Below are 5,970 nucleotides of genomic sequence, written 5' to 3'. Positions count from 1 at the left end.
GTGTGTGTGTGTGTGTGTGTGTGTGTGTGTGTGTGTGTGTGTGTGTTGGTATTACTAATGTTGTGGGGACATTAACACGTTTACTCATATTTTGAGGACAAGCTTCCCTTATGGCAAATACTTATATTAATTTAATGACTTCTAGGTAAGTGTATATGTATGTGTATGTTTACACCTGTGGTGGACACAGACATAAGACTAAGATTTAGATCTTGGTACTTGGCTAAAATGTCCTCAGTTCCAACTAATGTACCATGCTTCATTTCCTGAAACCTCTGCAAAGGACTGCATGAGAAGGATTTGGGGGTTTATGTCTGAGTGTGTGTGTATGTGTATATATTAAAAAAAGACCAGGAATGTCAGTGAAAAATACCTTGACCTAATAAAAGATTGCGGTAACAGCCATTATATAGGTTATTGATCTCAAGTATAACACTTGTGGTAAATACACAGAAACCCACACATCCCCCTCCTCTGTCACACAGAGAGGTTGGAGTCAATTACCTGTCAGCCTTCACCTCCTCCACTGTTTCCATTACTCTCAGCTGTCACTGACAGAATTATCCTAAATGATGTTACCATCACCAGGTTTTAAATTGAATCATCCAGGAAATGTTGTTTTATAAATCAGATAACAATGACTAAAGTTAATGAGTTCAATCATGGAGATACATGAAGATAAAGAAAACTCTTGTTGTGTATATATATATGATGAATTTAGTTTGAGTCCCACATATTCAAAGAGCATGCAGCATTTATATCATGATAATACTGCTAAGTATGAATTAAAATTGGCAGATTTCTTATACCTGACAGGTGTGTTCATCTGTCATAGAACAAAGAGTTTTTATACAGTCTGACAGAGAACAGCAGGAAGATTTCCTGAAGCGTTATTTATGGTAATTGGGTTGAATCAGTCAGAGGGATAAGGAGCTCTGCTTCATTAGTAGTGTGGAGGGCGTTGTGATGGGTTGTCCATAATGGAGAGCAGTTTGTTCAGTGACCTCCTGTCCCTCACTGACTCAAACGGCTCCAAACTCTGGCCAGTGATGGTTCCAGCCTTGTGAATCAATTTGTTAATCCTACTGGCATCTCTGGTGCTGATGCTGCCCTGCCTAGCAGACAACAGCAAAGAAGAAAAACAAATAACAAACAGGGAGTGAAACGTTATAAAAAACAATCTAAAATACAGAAAATATGTACAAAAACTTAACAAATAACAAACTAAGTGTACTGAAAGGCATACTATGAAGAACATATGGGAAAAACATGGGTGCACTGCACACAGAAAGAACTGAGGTTAAACAGAGGCTAAATACACAAGTGGAACCTAATTGGTGAAAACAATTAGGAAAAAGCAGCAAATCACAGCAGTGAGTAAAGACAAGAAGCAAACCAACTGGACACATGAGAAAGGAGACTGCTGAATAAAACAGGAAGTGACCAAAGGAGCACACACAGACCCGGAGTGGGTGGCTGGAACACACACCAAGAAAATACAAGATGAAAACAGATATTATAAAATAGTGCAAGTGATAAAAAAAAAAAAAAAGTAGGACAGGACAAGAAAAAAAATTGTGAACACTTGGCTTAATGGAGGGAAATTTAAATTTAATATTAAGTTGCTGTACCGTAACATGTGGCCGACAGGCACAGTGTCAGAGTTGCCACACAGGGTGGCACCTCCTGTTTCAGCTCATTGTCATTCTGCTGCTCTACCTCTCAAAGCCCCCAGTAAAACTAAGCATTTGCATATAGTACTTGAAGACCACATATGTGAGCTTTTTAATCTATACCTGTAAGCGTGTACATTATATTCTTTATAGATGTGTTTGAGACTAATATGTGTGTCTGTGTGCTGAGCTCCTGTAAACTGCCCCAAGGTTACATTCACTCCTTTTGATTACTTTAGACATGTAGGAGGCCCGAGCAATCACCCACGTGAGGCACACTCAATTACGACACACACACGTACACCCACTCGTACATGCACACACAAACTCGAAATCCATCTCATGACACATGTCTAGAATAAGAAGTGGTTTGTGTGTGCAAGTGCATACAAAAACTGGTTTGTGTGGTGGTAGGGATTAGGAATGGGAATTAATGAGAATTTAGAGATTCCAATTCCATTATTTGATCCCTTATCGATTCTCTTATTGATTGTCATGAGGTTCTCATTGGCTCAGTTTCAAGAGTCACCATCATTGCTAAGCAGCAGTAAAGAAAATACATTCATGCAAATTAATTGCATGCTGTGGGTCAAATGTTTGCTGAGGTATTTGCCCTCTTTGCTTTGATCAGTGTTGGAGTCGTCACTCAAAAAAGTCATTATTACACACATTACACGGGACATTCTTCTTTCAAGTAATGTGGTACATTACTTGATTACTCCCAGGAAAAAGTAATTTGTGATCCTACTCGTTATATTAATTTCATAACAATATGTAAAAATATAAAAACCCCACACACACAAACACAAATTCCCAGTGAGAACACAGATCTCTAAGATCTTTCTCTTAGTAGAATCCAAAGCTAGCTGCAACAAAGCAAAGATGAAAACCAGCACAAAAAAGCAATCGCCTTCCGCTTTAGAAACGTGAACAGGTAGAAACGGAGGCTGCAGCCTGTTTGCTCCTCTGCTTGTTACCTGTTGAAGTTCAGGGTCTGGCTGCTGAGGTCGGTATTGACTGAGCTTTCACTCTGGGTTCTTGGCTAGCTTAGCATTAGCATGCTCTCTCGGTGGATGCTTGCAAAGAACCAAAGTTATGTTAGCAGCATAAAGCAGTTGTTTCTGTCCAGGATTTTCCACTTTGCCATTTATCTCGTCCTTTTGTGCAATAAAAAGTTCATATCCACGCTCTAGACTGCGTCACTATTTTCCTCCTCTTACACGTGAACTGAAATCAGCTGATTGTAATTAGAGTTCAAGAACTGTTTTATGAACTAAAAATGGATGCTAGCATCTTCAAAACGGTTAAAGGATTGAATTGCTGTTATGGTTTTCCTTTCCCTTCATTCTCAACAACATTCTCAACAAAAACTTGGATTTAATGTTAGTTAATTTCCTTTCTTTAAAAATTAGCAGCAGACCATGGTGTTTTTGTTCTTTTGTGTTTCGTTTAAATGGCGAATTACATTTTTCCTTCAGGTTTGGGGCCGCTGCTTAAAAGACGTCTTTTAATTCATTTTATCATCATTACATAAATATAATGGTGGTAAAAGAAAGCACATCTTTTAGAAGCGGTACTGTAACCGGAAGGTCGCCGGTTCGATCCTCGAGCTCTCTGCCCTGGTCGTTGTGTCCTTGGGCAAGACACTTTACCCTACCGCCTACTGGTGTTGGCCAGAGGGGCCGATGGCGCACTATGGCAGCCTCGCTTCTGTCAGTCTGCCCCAGGGAAACTGTGGCTACAACCGTAGCTTGCCTCCACCAGTGTGTGAATGCGAGAGTGAATGAATAGTGGTATTGTAAAGCGCTTTGGGTGCCTTGAAAAGCACTGTATAAATCCAATCCATTATTATTATTACAGCCAATCAATGCTCAGTGATCACAGCTGAGTGATAAGCGATGCCAAAGAGAATCATTTTTGTTTGGCAGAATCAGTTTTTGTTTCTTGTTCCTTTCCAAGTAGAAACTGATGATTAACCACATATATTTACTCTTTACTCGGCGTAGTCTCAGTTTCAAAAGACATACAGTATGCACTTCATGTGCTCAGTGTACACACTTTGTATTGGCAGCATGGCTCAGCAATAAGGAAAATTTTCTGAATATTTAAATATCTTTTTATAGACTACACTTAGAATTTCAAATGGTACAAATATATAAATGTTATTACTACTTCCCTGGGTTTCACACTGGTTGCCTTCGCCTCATATTTTTGAATAGAGTTAAGATCAGATGGCCAGTTTGTTCCACTGATTACCCTTATTTTGCATAAAGTCTGTACAAAGACAGCAGAGCCTTCATTCCATCTGCATGTAAGTAAAAAAACTCCCCAAATATCTCAGGTTACTTTATAATGGCACTATTGTTAAAAGAAAAAATAAATAGGCATGCAGCTAGTTTTCTCAGAGTTTATTTTGCACTGTGTTTGAGACTGAATTCTTTTTCACTGCACAATTTAAATTCTCCTCATCCTGTACAAAAAGGATTTCAAGTCCAAGGCCACACATCTGTTCGACAGCAGAGTTAAAGACCGTGGGTGGGATGGGGGTGCACTGAATCACCACGCATGGTTCCTGTCTACACTATTGATTTTGTGTGGGTGTTTGTGTGAGAGCGGTGTGTGTACTTATTGGGCGTGCATAGCCTCCTGCTTTGTGTGTGCGTGTGTGTGCGCGTGTGTGTGTGTATGTGTGTTGCAGATTTATGGTGTTGATGGTGGTTGTATATTAGAGTCATGATCAACTAACTGAGTTCTTTTTGCTGGCCTGCACCGCCCCAGGGCTCAAGAAAAATGATACATAGGCAACGTGTGTGTGTACACATGCATTTATTTGTGTGTGTGTGTGTGTGTGTGTGCGCGCGCGCGTGCGTGCATGTGCGTGTGTGCACACGTGTGCTCAGGGTGGATATATTACTGTCATTATCAGATCTACATGGATATAACATCCTGACATTAGTGGTCGATTGTTATAAGAGCTACGAGATCTCATTCATTGCCTCTTTCCTCTCTTGCGCTGTAGTTTACCCTGCTCTTCTTTGTTTACTGTTGCTCATTCTTCTCTCTTTTCCCCTTAATTACTTCACTTCTTTTTCATTCACAAAATTCTTTTGCCATAACTGTTAAAGCACAATTATGCCAACACAGTCAAAAAAATATAAACAACAACACGATTATAATGTCGCATCCTGGAATATTTGATGTAATATTTTTGCGCTTTAACACTTGTTTTACTTTCTCTTTTCTGTTTAAAAAGGATGGTACAATCATGCCGGCTTCCTTAATGGAACAATTTTGAAACGTACTTAGTTTTTTTTTTAGTCTACAATGTAATATAAGCAATGAGAAGTATTCACAGAAGCACAGCATGAAAACATGATAGCAAAACTAAAGAAAAAGTACTGAATGTATTTTTTATAATCAAGTACAGCGATAGAAGTTTCCGTATGGTTGATGATAAATCAGCTGGCTAAATCATTGCTATAGAATACAAGAAGACCCAAGTTTAAGCAAAGTAAGGCTTCTACTTCAATATTAATAACTTTGTGGACATTATTAGAAACATACAACATGCAGTTCAGCATTATTCACTTGTTCATTCTTTTCAGTTCCATTCTTGTTATTTGTGCAATACTGTTTATTGTGTCTTATTTGCTAATATCTGTTGCATTTTAGGCAAAACCACAACAAGGAGGTAGAGAGGCAGGTTGCAAATAGTAACTTTATTGACCATAAAGTTGTTAACAAAACACAATGCAGAGCGTTAGCAGCAAATTCCAAGTCTAAGTCGTTTTATAAAAGCTGAAAGAAGACACAGGATAAAAGCTTGATAAAATGACAGACTGAGAAGTCATACATGCTAAAGACCCACCAGGTGTTAATGGCTAGTATAAGGTTCATATAGACTAAATTAGACAATAAGGATAGTGGGAAATGAGCAAAGGCAGGAAATAGAGCTACATGAGGGACAGGCCTTCAAAATAAAATAGGGAGTCACTAAAAGATGACATGGCAAAAACAACAAAATTTGGGGATCACATGTCTTAAATTGTTTTCACACATTCAGAATGTCACTAAACATTAATGACGGGTGAAGATGATGACATGAATAAGAGTTGGCCAAACTAAAAAGATGAGTTACTGTGAGAAAAACATCTGTTTAATTATGGTTGGGATATTTCAGTTTAGACAAAGGAGTGGACAGAATTTTTATTTTTCCCTCTTGATATTTATCTGTGTAGGAAACTACAAGAGCTACATCCTCTCTTATCAGTTTAGATAAACTGCTTACACACACACA

General features: G+C 38.6%; 1 protein-coding gene across 2 annotated transcripts in view; it reads left to right on the top strand.

The window, feature by feature from the left end:
- The window catches only part of LOC102210990 (actin-binding LIM protein 3-like), a 53,739-nt gene that overhangs the window by 22,598 nt on the left and 25,171 nt on the right, over nt 1-5,970 (top strand). The window lies entirely within an intron of this gene.

The sequence above is a fragment of the Pundamilia nyererei genome, unplaced genomic scaffold (genome assembly GCF_000239375.1).
Source record: "Pundamilia nyererei isolate P.nyererei 1_Seehausen unplaced genomic scaffold, PunNye1.0 scaffold00026, whole genome shotgun sequence".
In the NCBI taxonomy this organism is placed as follows: Eukaryota; Metazoa; Chordata; class Actinopteri; order Cichliformes; family Cichlidae; genus Pundamilia; species Pundamilia nyererei.
This window is presented reverse-complemented; position numbering and strand designations above follow the sequence as displayed.